At 40.7% G+C, this 14205-nt stretch overlaps 1 long non-coding RNA gene across 2 annotated transcripts in view; it reads right to left on the bottom strand.

Moving 5' to 3' along the window:
* Positions 1499-14205, bottom strand: part of LOC110396916 — a 31573-nt gene continuing 18866 nt past the window's right edge. The window contains exons 2-4 of one of the 2 annotated variants that reach the window (XR_002437360.1): positions 6870-7013; positions 6152-6289; positions 1499-2955 (exon numbers count right to left, since the gene is read on the bottom strand). This is a non-coding gene — a long non-coding RNA (uncharacterized LOC110396916). The remainder of the gene's footprint in view (positions 2956-6151; positions 6290-6869; positions 7014-14205) is intronic. The other variant, XR_002437361.1, reaches the window with a different exon arrangement.

Here is a 14205-nt window from a genome sequence, read left to right as displayed (position 1 = left end):
AGACCTTAAAGAGGCCTTTCAGTATCTAAAGGGTGCTATAAGAAGGAAGGGGACAGACTCTTTAGCAGAGGCTGTTGTGATAGGACAAGTGGAAATGGTTTCAGACTAAAGGATGGGAGATTTAGGTTGGATATAAGGAAGTAGGTTTTTTTTTCTTCTTCACAATAAAGATGGTGAGGAACTGGAACAAGTTTCCCTGAGAAGTGGTGGATGACTCAACCTTGAAGACATTCAAGGTAGAGCTGGAGGGGCTCTGAGCACCCTGATCTAGCTGTGCATGTCCCTATTCATTGCAGGGGAGTTGGACTTGATGACCTTTAAAGGTCCCTTCCAACTCAAAAGATTCTATGATTAATGAAGTTTCAGACCCTTTTGCAACATAAGCTGTCATTTGATCAAAATCACAACAAGAAGGGAGTTCTGGCCTTCTGGCACCACCTGACAGGAGGAGGATTTTTCTAGAGAAGTAAAAGCCTTCTCTATCTTTTCCAGACCTTTACCTTTACCATCCAGGGCCTTTGGCCTTCAAACACAAGCCTTTAGACCATATCCAGGCAGCCTCCCCTCCAGGTCTTCTGAAGATATCCTCTCCCTCATGTCTTTTTTGAACTCTTGCTCCCTTCTTCTCCCAAGTCTGAAAGTAATGTTTTTTTCCTTCCAGTTCCATGACGAAGTTGTTAAAGCCTCATTTTACAACTTCCCTTAGAGCTCATAAAGTGCCAGCAACAGAGTAACTCTTAATGGGCTGGAGGTCTCTGCTATTTATAGGCTGTGAAACGAACGTTTCCAGAGAGCCTTATTATGACTTCTGCACAGAAAATTCCACGCTGTGCCAGAGTGAGTTGGCATACTATCACATTTAAGTGCAACACTCTTCATGAAATACTGAATTGACTTTTGCGATAAAGCATATTATGTTTGCCATTTACATAGTCACTAATGTAACTTTTCAGAAGTTTTCCTCCTCACAGAAGATTTCTTTACCTGGTGCACAGGTACGACCCATAATGTATAGAATGATATAGTAATTTCATGACACCATTAGTCATGGTTTAGTAGCTTTTTCCTGTAGACAACAAATCTTCCTTTTTTTTCTTTAATCCAAAACTTTGCTCCTCACACTGACTACAAGAATTTTCAGAGAAGACAGTTCACACTGAAGATGGATCCTTTGTCTGTAACTATAGTATGCCTTTGCCAGAGTTCCACATTCTAATTTCAGGTTGGATATTAAGAAAAATTTATTCTCAGACAGAGTGGTGAGGTATTGGCACAGGCTGCCCAGGGGTGTGGTAGAGTCACCATCCCTGGAGGCATTCAAGAATCATGTAGATATCACACTGAGGGATGTGGTTAGTGGTCATGGTAGGGATGGGCTTTGGTTCGACTAGGTGATCTTGGTGGTCTTTTCCAATCTTAATGATTTTATGAAAAAGCCAAAAGACAAACCAATCAATTTTTTAGAAGCCATGGGAAAATAAGACTCTTGTAAGAATTACTCGTCTTCCAAGATACAGCATTAATTTTCAGATTTTTAAATGAGATTTCTGTAGTGCTTTTCTGAAAATAAAACACCCAACTTTTATTATAGGAGTCGTGCAGATTTTAAAGCCTGTATTGGATTATTTTAATTCATCAAGGCCTTAATCTAAAACTTAATTTCTCAAGATTTTATGGACATTTGAAAGTAGAAGTCTCTGGATTTATAAGACCTGTTATAAGGAACATTTAGCCAACGTACATCAGGCCTCATGAGTTGAGCTCAGTAACATTTACTTCAGGTAATTATTCACAAGTCTTTTTAATAGAGTTTAAGTCCCAAGGCAACCTTTATTTGAATTCCAGCCCTTCCAAAACAGCAGGTATTTTACTAAATTAAAGGCATTTTGTAATTGAATAACCACTCATGCTTATGTAAGCATTTTCAATGACTCTATACATTTTATTTCTGGTTTAATTCTTCTGGTTTCAGTACTGGACTTGCCGATGACCACCTTCTAAGCTGAAGGACTCTGTAGGACAATTTTTTCTCCATGAAGTAATGAGGTATTCTGGATGATGCACTTGTTAAAACTAGTGTGCCAGGTGCAATGCCACCAAATGTTGTCAAGAGTAGTAATGAATTACTGCATTCTGACAAATTTCATTAACATTACCTTCCTTATTTGCTCAATTCTTGGTCTATCCCTCCACACTCTCCTAACAGCACTGGTCAGTTGATGCACATCTTTGCCCAAGGCCCCAAACATACACAAACAGCAGCCCCAAAGATGACTAGAATGAGCTAACACTTGCAGAGCAATATTCAAAATGTTTGCTCATGATTTGCACAGCTAAACACCTACTCCTGTACTAGAGACAGATACGGTTAAAAGTACAACACACCAGTATATCTTTGAGGTATACAAAGATCTAACCTTTTATGGAAGTCCTCAGTAACCAGGAGGGTATATAAAAAGTTAAGACAGATTTGGTATTACTTATTCATTCCCTTCTCTAGCATTAAAATAAGATTTATAACTACTATACAAACATCTTCCTAACATCTTGGCACATAAGACAAATTATGCCAAGAGAAAAATGAGTTATAGATTAAGAAAACAAATACAGATGTAATCAATCACACTCAACCATAATTTAATGCTCTAAAATGTATTTTTTTCTCCTCACCTCAAAATGAAAGGATAGCTAAAAAAAAATTACTGTATTCAGCATCAACAGGATATACTTTGGTCCACACCTGGCCAATGTATGATTTGCCAGGAAACAAAGCCAATGCACATGAACATTGTCATTGAAACTACAAAGAAAATGTTTCTTTCCCTCCTTGTATGGCAGCTTTGGTCTTCTTATGAAAGATCCAGCAAACAAGTTTTTTTCTTCCATCAAAAGAACTGTGATTCCTTACTCACTTCTGGTCAACCGCCTTGAAATCAACAAACAATTTTAGAAAGCCTGTAAAAATGTATTAAATAGGGACATAAATCAAGAATTGGAAAGAGAATTAGTGACAGTGAAACATAATTATACCATTACTTTACTAAAATTTACAATTATGATGCTAACACGTTTCTTAAGTAAGAATATTTAATGTTTTTAAACATATTTTGCAAGCACAGTCTTAAATAAGGATTCAGTTGCATAGTTCTTTCTGCATATTTTGTTTACAAGATTTAAGCAATTTTACCCTGAAACTCAAAATTTCATATCAGTTCAATCTGAATTACAAAATTTGCATATCTAACCTTCTTAATTAGTGTAACCAATAAAATATTTACAGATAAAATTGTCTTTTGCTGGCTTCATTTTTTTTTTCTGATAGAAAGCAAAGATAAATTGCTGTTTTCATATAGAAACCATACACTCTACAGATAAGACACCGTGCCATTTTCCTGAGCAACTTCCCCCTCCCGTAGAGCCCTAGTGTAGGAGACTCATTGCCTTACTGTCATAGCACAGGAAGGCTTCATATTTCAAACAGGTTTTTCAGTAAGAGAGCAGTTCTGAGAAGTACCACAACTACATTTCCAGCCACTTCACTGAAAACTAGTTTACGTTGCTTCTGCCCAATTATGCACTCCAAAGTATGCTCTTCATGTAGGGTTTGTGAAGACTGCTGCATACTGGATCTTTGTTCCTACGGTTTCCACTTTGAAGACACAATAAAGGAAGAAAGATGGTGATGGATGCTACTCTAAATGCCTTAAAGTTTTCCAAAAGCCTATTGAAATTGTTTCTTCCTTGAAAGAATTTCCAAACTCATTTCTCCATCCTTACAGTTTCCTGCAGTTCCACATCAACTGATAGAATTGCCTATTTTGCATGGGGACAGCCTTTATATAGTCTTCAGCACTTTTTGAGACTGCCTTCTCCTATACTTTCACTCCAAAAGAATCATTTAAACTTTGAAACAGAGATATCATGAAATATCAAACTCTTATGTGCAGAAAACTTTAGCTTTTCAAAATGGTTTCACTCCTAGTGGAATTCAAAATTCTGTTAGTAACCAAATATTTAATATTGCCACCAGCCTTCACCTGGCTGGGTGTCCCAGGAAACCCCCAAGTGCTGCATGCCTGCCAGAGGAGCCATAAAAACAGGCTGTCTAGAATCAGAAGATGGATGAGAAGGAACCTGGGGGCTCAAACACATTCATGCCTCTGGGAGTCCTCTGCAGAGGAAAATCCTCTGGATTATCCTACCCAACTGCTCCCTCATTCATTTAAACAAAATTTAAGCAATCAAACTCATTATCTCCACCCACTCCTTTTATTTGCCAAGAGAGATGCTGCAGGAAGGGTATCAGGGAGTGCCTGACCACGAGCTCTGCTGGGAGACAACACATGGCAGAGAAACTGTATCAACCTCTTTTATCAAGCACAGTGGTCTGGGAGAGAATATGTGTTTGAAGCTTCTACTGAATCAGAAGCCCTTCCACCTAATGTTTTCATTTTGACAAAAGTCAATAAATTTTGTTGAGTAGGTGTTCTATTGATTTTTTTCCCTAACCAGCTGTACAATTGCTAAGAAGCTGATGTACTGTCAGACATTTCAGTGACTAAGCAATGAATAATTGGCACTTAACCCAACAAGCTGTCGCATTAGGCAGGCTCTGAAAGCCTATTCACAGTAAATACTAGTTTTGAGGGGGGAGCTGCAGGTACAAATAATCCCAGTGGATGTTTCTTGTTTTTTTCTTCTTCAGCTACTGTCTTCAGATAAGCCCATCTCTTCTTTATGTACGCTGTAACATTTTAGTTCTGTGACATTTTCAGCCTAGAACACCCACAATACTTGCGTGCAGAGCATTCACAGATCTTTATAATCATAATTATAACCATACTTAAAAGTTTGATTCTGCTCAGAGAAGCCTAGAGGAGTGAGATTGTTATGTGATAAACAACTACCTCTCAACTTTCCTCAAATCCAACTGCATACTCTACATACATACTCTACTACATACATGCCAGGGACTTTACACAATGTCTGCAACCACACTTGTGACGTCATTTGAAACTTCCTAAAAGGAGCTAATAGACACAGAAATTGAGTCTAGGATACCTGGACCCCTTTTCAGGAATACATTATTGTTCACATTTCCTTCCTTAGGCACAGAAAACACTTAGAAAAAGTGTTCAATGATGAAAAACTTTAGTGCTGTACTGTAATATGAAACCCAGTGATTACGTGAATTACCTCTATACTCATGCCTTGCACAGAAGAGGCCAATAAATGGTTAAAAACGTAAAAGGAGAAAAGAAAAAAAGAAGAAAAATCATATATATACCTGTGAACTTGTGTGACCAGTAGTTCATATTCATTTAAAATATTTAGGAAAATAAAATCTTCCTTGTATGGAGCAAAGCAGTCTTGGCAAGGAAAATGCTTATCTCCCAGTGTCTTACCCAGAGCCGGCTGGCTGTCACGTATACCTGATGTACCTGTTGAGCTTACAGAATACAACTTTCCTCCCTCCAATTTCCGTCAGAAGGAACAAGCCCTGCTGCTCACAGCAAAACCCAGGTCTCGCTCTGCGCACACCTCCGCATCCCTGCTATTTTTAGTGCCAATGCTTGAAGCAGTTCACTGAAGAAAAGGCTATTAAGGAACAACAAGCCCTCATTTCCTCTCAGCTCGCGAGGTAATTAGACTGGCAAAGCAGTTACAGTGTTAATTTATAATTGGCGGATGAATTAAGTGCTTCTTTGCTGACACTGGAGGAATGACTCACGTCATTAACAGACAGCCTTACTAACAGCAGCATTTCTTTCCCCTTCGCCTCCTCCCACCCACCTCCTTTTTTTCCCTGAACACAGGACGGGGACTGGAAGGAGTGCTTTGCTGTGTTCACAGGTTTTCAAGGGTGGTCTCTGCCTCATGTTTCCAGCCCAGTGTCCAGCCCCACTGGCATTCAGGAGCAGCTTCTGCTCTGGGCTCAGCGTGCTGGCTCTGGCAGAACCCTTAATCACTTCACTGCGTTTCATACAGCTATCAGCGAGACCTCCTACACCACAGTGCAACTCTGCCAAGAGTGTTATTAGGATCTGATTTTTAGGTGTTTTTACACAAAACACAGCTAGGAAAGTTTCCAAAAGACCAAATTAAGAGGGCTCTGCCCTTCAAGCAGTCATTCACACAAGCAGCCCCTTACCTGCAAGCTTTATCAATGGCACTATTCACATGAGATTTTTATGGTTTACAGGATTAGACACTGTATGTAATGTCTCAGTCTGAAACCTGGCCTCACAGCATGGCCTTCTGCCCCCTCTCTGGCAACGGCACAGGGATTCTGAAGTGCAAATAGGAAAAAAAAGGGAACGGAAGTTACCTTTTAAACCCTTGGTTTCGTCATCGCTCAGAAAACTCACACTGCTCCTGAGATGTGTGCAGGCTGCCTTTAAGCCCACCTCGATGAATTCAGCCTTCACACAGGCTGCATTGTGAGCTGCAGTAAATAAATTGCTGCTAGCCATACAGAACTGGTGAATTCATTTTCTGGTCTTGCCAACACGACAAGTTTCAACAGACTTGCATTCAGGTTTTAAAGGTATCATGGTAATACGTTTGTATAATTTTTTTTAGTATACAAATGGTCCCAGCAGAGGTGGGGAGCATTATGCCCCATCCCTGGAGGCGCTCAAGGCCAGGCTGGATGGAGCCCTGGGCAGCCTGAGCTGGGGGGTGGCAGCCCTGCCTACAGCAGGGGTTGGAGCTGGGTGGGCTTTGAGGTCCCTTCCAATCCAAGACACTCTGTGGTTTTATGATTCTATGGCTTCCATTATTGCAAACGAAAATTTATCTTTGTCATGAGTATACATGATTTGGGTTCTCAGCTGAACTAACAGGGAAGACGAAAGAAGCCCTTGTACCTTAACTCTTGGAAAGAAGACTGTTCAGGCCTGCATTTCACCTGTGACACTACCACGGCATAAATATCATTTCTCTGCAAGTAAAATATTTGTCTGCAGTGTCTCTTAATGGAGCGTTCATCTCATCTGCTCTTAGACAAGATTCTGCAAAAAAAATACAGTGGTGAGACCTGTAGTGTGTTGCAGTAGTGGTTGTCATGCTGTGGCTATGACATGGAACAGGATCCCTCTCCATCCATCTGGCCCCCCTGTAGAAATGGCTATTCACATCCCTGGTGGCACACCTCTGTGAGTTGTCTAACCCACAAACATCCCATTCCTTTGGCAAAGCCTAGGAAAGGGTACAGTAAAGTCATAAGACTGCTGGAGACGGAGGAAATGGGGGCTAGGAATGGGGGGAAGGACTCTCTTCTAGGACACCAAGCCAGGCTGACTGTCTTCCAGGATGGGATTTGGTCTGGGCATCAGTTAGTGGCAGTCCTACTTTTGACACAAAACTGCATCCCCAAATGCCAGTTCTGTTGGCTTTGAAGGTTAATGAATCCCAAATCTTAGTCGCTGTCATGACCATAACTTGACTACTAGGCCACACCAGGTGTGATTTTTATTTGCTCATTAGCATCAATAAGAGAATTGCCAACAAATGAGAAAAGAAATGGCACTGAATACAATGAGCTACAGTGTACTTAAAAAAAAAAAAATAGGTAGCAGTCTCCAAAAATATTCACTGTCATTTGGCATAAAGCCAGCACCAGTTCATGCTGGGGTGACAGGATTACTGCTTACACCAGGATTAGGGCTAAGATTAGAGTTAGTATTTAGGAAAGCAGAGAGTAAAGTCTGGTTTATGGCAAAGAGAAAACAATACGAACAGCCTACAGGGTGGAGGTTTAACTTCACTTTTCAGGCTTAACTGGGAATAGGTTACTGACAGCAGGGTTCAAAGTTTACAGCCAGATGCTGAAAAACTCAAGGACTAAAGTAAGACCATTGTGTGCAGGCTCCAGTTTTGCTCAGCTGTGTGTAGGTCTCATTTGCCTGTGAGTGGAGCATGAGGTAGGTGTGGCTGGGCAGCAGGGACACAGACAGCTAAGGTGAGAGCAGAAAACAGTTCTTATTCAAGAGAGAGAAGGTTGCAGATGAACCTTGTTCCAGGGAATGAGCCAGGGAAGGTTTAAATGTGTAGTGTGAAAAGTGGAGGAGCTGGGTATTTTGCCTGCTGGCCTGAAGAAGCAGCACTATCAGGATGGAGAATGGCTTATATTTGTGTTGGCCCAGATGGGGGCTACTGGAATAGGCCTAAGGATGCCTTTGCGTGTGTCTATTTTTTCAAAGCCCTACCATGCTTTGAAAGTTAATCCTCTAATCATTCCCGCTTGCTATGCACTGGGCTGTACTACACAGAGTTTCATCCATGTGAATAGATTCCTTTCAGACAAAACAAAGCTAAAAGACCTCCTGATATGTGCACCAAGTGTCCTCCTACTCTTCATGGGGGGTCTATTACTCTGTTTGGCTAAGGAAATGAGGTCCATCAAAGAGCTTGTACCTAGATATTCCTAAAGAAGATTTTGCAGTACATCATAAGCTGCAATGGGAGGCACTGTTATTCAGATAGTATTATGGGTCCCAAAACAACCTGACCAGATAAGCTTCACTGCAAGGACCTGAGAAAAATCTGACCTTGTCACAGAAAAAGTTTTGCTTGTGTTTAAACTAACTCAGTGAGAACTTAAATTGGATGGAGGCAGTTTTGAGACTGTAACAAGTAAAAAGAAAGGCTGAGCATCAGATGTTGGTAGCAGATGTGATTAAGCCTGTGACTCGATGTAAAAAACAACAGTTTTGTACCGTACACAGGAACATGTAAAGAGTGATTGATTGGGAGATCTGAATGGAGAAGAAAACTAAAGAGAGAAGATCAGGACTTCAGAACATCAAGGAGTATTGCCAGGACCTGAGAAACCACACAGAAGATCCCAGGATGGTATATGATGATGTTTAAAGTCTGATCAACTCTAATTTAGGCACAGTTTTGCTAATTTGCTGTAAGTTAATCTAATACATCTCCTAACTTTTGATAAAGAAGTTACACCTTAGCAGACAGGTGCTTGTCGCTGTATTTGCTCTGTGGCACATGATGTTAGACCACAGGAGCTACTCCTCTACTACCGGAATTTGCTTGCAACCTTCCAATAGTTGGCAACTCTTCCCTTGGCTGACTGGCCCATCTAGTGAGCCCTGGAGGCTGCTCTGCCTATACCAGGCCAGGAACTGGCTGGAACTGGACCACTTGAAAAACACTAGTACAACACAATAACTCAAGGAAGGCAAATGCTTTGATGGACTCATACTCATTTCCCAATCTCACTAACCAGAAGTAGAGAGTTTGGAGAATATCTTAAGAGACCTGTCCCACAACTTTGTTAAGAGTGGATTTGCCTGCCCTTTCCAGCTCAACAGATATTGTAAGAGTCAGTGTCCATGAGGTTTCACGGGGTAATAGCTATTCTGCAGCATAGACACATGTCTCAAGATGTTAGCCAGTAAATATGCAATTGTAACACTAGGAAGAAATCTTGTCTGTGGCCTTTGCAGAAATTTTACATCTCTTGCTGATCATATCATGTCTCTAGGACAACCTTCTGAGGCTGGGTTCTCCAGCTGGTCAGCAGCAAATCAGCCATGGCCACAGAGATTCACAGGAATTCACTCCCTATGCCTTTTTCCTAGAATAAAAAGAAATTAAAGTCTGGAAGCCATTCATCCGGGCTGTTTTTCTGGTGCAGATGCAGTGTTTCCAGGGTTAAAACTAGCACTCTCCCGCACAGTGTCTTTGGCCAAAGACCGAACTCAAAGGTAGGCAGAGCAGCAAACTTAGTATCACTTGTGGGGCAAGTAGAAAATGAGCCAGAACAGAGATAAGGCATGAACATTTGCAGCAGTGGAGGCAAGGCTCATTTTCTATCTACACGGTCCACTGATATGGAAAGTAAATGTGGTCAAGAGAAGGAACAAATAGATTATATGTCTTTTTTTTTCTTGTGCAGGTATTTCGGAGCTATATTTAGTTTCATGGCTAGAACTGGTGCTAACAGTAGGGTTGCAAAGAGCTAACAACTGAGGTCAAAGTAAAATGCAAGACCCCCTAAACTAGAATAATGGTCAATGCTGAAATTAAATTGCTCTTGCTATGATAGGGATTACCTCAGCCTCAGGTAAATCTAGCTGCACAATGAGTTTACATGTGAGGCTCTGGACTGGAAAGATCAAATTCCCAGGATGTTTGCTGGGCTCTGTTCTTTTTTTATTTGGTTTAAGACTTCTGGAATGCCAGTGAAGAAAACTTATGGTAGTGCATAACGTTACAGTTACTGAGAGCTGTAACATCTTTGTTGTGAATCCCTTATACGCAGCAAGGTGGGATAGACATCTGTGCTGAGAAAAGAACCTGGTTTAAGTCTAAAGCTGGCAAACCCACCTTTGTAGCTAGACTAATTTTTATGTCTGTTGGACATTTTTTCCACCTAAGATTAAGACTGAAGAAGGAAAAATGGCTGTGGAAAAGGGGCTGAAGATCTGATTTCATGATGCAAGGTTCAATGACACAGGATGAGATGTAGAGCCATATGAGAGAATAGTTTCTTTGTTAATCTAAGTTTGAGGGAGAACTAAAGAGAAGACGCAGTTCTGGGCTATATGACTAAGTCAAGATTCAACTGGATAGTTAGTTTGATTTACAGATCCTGAAATGCCTGTGGACTGGACCGCTACCAATGGGAAAGCATGCTCTTTCTTCTTGTTTGGATGAGTTGTTTGTTATTATTTAAGCCTGTGGCTAGGGTTGTGGTTATGGTTACTGTTAGCATTGGGTTGTAGAGAGCAGAGACTGAATGACTCAGTTTATACTTGGATCGTGTCAAGTCTAACAGTTTAAGATGAGAACTGGTGCCAAAAGGAAGCAAACTCCTTATGAATACATCTGTTGCTGGGAGATGTCTCTTGGTATGACTAGCTTTAGGGTTGTGGTTAGCATGTAACTGCTGGACAACAGGGATGGGAAAACAATTGCTCTGCTGTTCATTCTAGATAAGAGTGTTTCAGAAGACACATTGGCAAGACTTTGGCTTAGGCTAGTCCTGTCTACTAAATATATATGGTCCTACCTACTAAAACTTTAACTTTATGCCTAGCTGTGGAATTAGGCATTAGTCTTAACACAGAAAGGACATGCTGGAAAGAAAGCTTGTAAGATATTCTTCCCTTCTAGAAATGGTCCTCATTATAAGTGATCATGCCTTGAAGGCCATAGCAACAAATCTCACTCTTCATATCCTGCTGTTAATAACTCTGTAAGCCCTAGAACAAGGCAGGTTATTATCCCCTAACCAAACACAGAAAAGAAAGTACATGTGTGTGTGCATGTGTGTAATTTATATCCGTGTGTACAGTCTTCTGGAGGAAGCTGAAATAATATGAATGCTCTGCTCCACTTCTTGCACTGCTCTTCATACTAGATGGAGTCCGCATGGATTTGTAGTAAGTCAGATTCATCAGAGCCTGGTACTCAAACCTCCAAACTCCAGTTGGTATAGTTGTAGACCAGATTATGCATCTGCAAGATTTATACTTGCCTGATTCCCAAACCATAGCACCTTTAAGTATCCAAATAGTAAAACCAGTATTTCAGGCTCTGCTGTTCTGAACATTAAAGTTGATTCTATCTTTGAACCCTTTTTTCAGGCTGTGCAGAAGCACAGAATGTTCTTGCCTCTTGGCACAAGCCTACATCTTAGTCCCTGTGCCTTCTCTATTGCACCTTTAAACACTGCTCTCCTTGCCCTGCTGTCTGTTACACTAACTTGATGTCTGCACATAGTTAAGAGCTCTAAGACACTATCACAACTAGAAGGAATGAGTTCTTCCCCTCTAGCTATCAGCCCTAAACTGCCACACAAACATCTACTTTCTGTCTGGCCCTGCTAGCCTTAATCCCTCACCTTAGCCACAGGCCACAGAAAGACACAAAATAGTCTTGTGCAATGAAACCAGCCCATAACCTAGGCCATCCCTGCTTCAGCTGAAAGACTAGCTGTTCAACCTATCTGTCCATCATCTTAAGGAGAGGCCAAATATTGACCGCAAACGTAAATCTAAACCCTGAAACTGCCATTGGAGCCCTACCCCAGCCTCCTTTCAAAAGCCAGTTTTGCCATCCAGAAATATCCAGCATTTTTTGAACAGTAAACAAAGAAAAGGAGTAGCCTTAACTACATGTCAAGTGAACTCTACCCCACAGAGTGCACTACTACTTTTAACTTATCTCTTCAGGCACCATACCTCATGTCTAAACATGAGCATTTGGCAAGACCACCTCATGAAATTAACTCTTCAGCATTCATGTGCCAAACCTGAATGCTGCTCTCATTTCCAGCCCTGGAACTAAATAAAGCTCGGTGACTGCTAGAGTTTTCAGAAGAGTATTTTGATATCTGTTGACTCCTAGAAACAACCTAAGTGTATTGCTGTAGGTCTTGCAAAGGCTACAAGCAGAAACAGGCTATACTGTCCCATATGATCTGAGTCATAGGCTGATGGCATTTTGGGGTTATGAGGTTACTATGATTACTATGGGAGCAGTGGATTCTCACTTGCACTAGAACAAAGAACAAATCTGTGGCTCTGTCTCACCACCACCTCCAGCTGTAGGCCAGTGATTTTTGCTTGATAAACAATAAAGCTGAGCATCCAGTACTTCATATTTAAAAATCTCAGACCCAATCCTAGTGTTAACATAGCCAGGGATCCCTCACAAAAGACATGTTCTTTATGAGACCTCCCAAAAAATAAGTTTCTCAGGGACATGGTGTAGAAGCAGAAGTCATGTCCAGGCAAACTAAATTCAAGACAGCTCCCCACTTAGAGGGGTCTTTCACACTTACACATGGTTAACATTGTCTTAGTGTTTGAGGGAAAAGGAGGTTTGCAGGATTTTGTAAGCTGGTTTTGCTTCTCTTGATTTTGCAGTGCAAGATGGACAGTATCACAGGTTGCTAAAGTATCATTAACATTTAGGTGGTGTGAAATCACCGACAAAGGGCAACATTTCTCTTTAGTTCTGATGTAGATAATTACACTGCAGATGTCTAGACACTCTGGGACTCCTTTATATCTGATGGAGGGAAATGAGTACTTTGAAAGAGCAATTCCTCTGAGTTAAATTTAGAAATCTACTCTTAGAAGACATGAGTCTTATTCATCATGAATCTTATTCATCTTCAACTATATCTCTGTCAGCTAGAAAGACAACTGAAGGTGAGTAGCTCAAATGTAAAAATCTACATTTAGTAGATAAATATTTCAAACTTGTTTATTGACCTGCAAGATCAGGACAATAATCAGCAAATTTCCATACATGCTGCTTTCATGGCATCATGATCTATAGTTTCATGAACAGGACTTTCAAGGGCATCACATAATGTAGGATTTCTTTTAGAAATTCCAAGGAACATTTTTTGCTATCTCCATTTCAGAATTAAATCCATTTATGATACAGGAGAATGCACTCTAATGACAAAATCAGTTGATCGAGTACCAAAGGTTGGCTAAGCAAGGCTGAGAATCAGCAGAGCAGTGACAATTTATAGCATGTAAGCATCTGGCCTGGGTTCTCTTTTCACTCACATTACAAGAACTCAAGGAAGGAAATCAGAAGATCACCACTACCTGGACTGGGTACATTTCATAAAGTTGCCTCTGGGGAATGCTTCAAAGAAAAGAGTCTAGCTTCTGGGAAATGCTCATCTACAATTTACTGGAGTTTATTCACCTGCTGTATGTACTACATATCTCTCACATATTGTACTTAGTTACTTAGTTGAAAAGAGCCATCTGCAATGCAAGGGTGTGGGCTTCTCAGCTGGTACTAAGAAACGGACCTACATTTTTCTAATGTTCATCTTTTCCCAGCTGTGGTTGGTTAAATTATGAGATTCAATATATGTATGGGGAAAGCACTGACCTCCTCTCCTTCCATAGTGTCTGATTAAGGAACATTCAACTGTAAGAACAAACTGTTTCTAAGTATAAATTCGGTGCCCGTTCATCTGCTATGGGCCAATCAGGAAGCTGACGCACAGTAATATATTTATGTCATCTAGTGATATTTCAATTCATGCAACCAAATACATTTAGTTTCTCTGTCAATGACAATTACATAAACAAACCGTATTTTCATTAGTCTTCAGTGCACTACCATAGCTTTTTTTTCACTTAACTATCAATTAAAAATCCAAACATATCCAATATGACATTAAAATGGTCACATACAGTGCTC

This window comes from Numida meleagris, chromosome 3 (assembly GCF_002078875.1).
Source record: "Numida meleagris isolate 19003 breed g44 Domestic line chromosome 3, NumMel1.0, whole genome shotgun sequence".
Lineage (NCBI taxonomy): Eukaryota > Metazoa > Chordata > Aves > Galliformes > Numididae > Numida > Numida meleagris.
The sequence above is the reverse complement of the archived record's forward strand: the minus strand, read 5'-3'. Positions and strand labels throughout refer to the sequence as shown.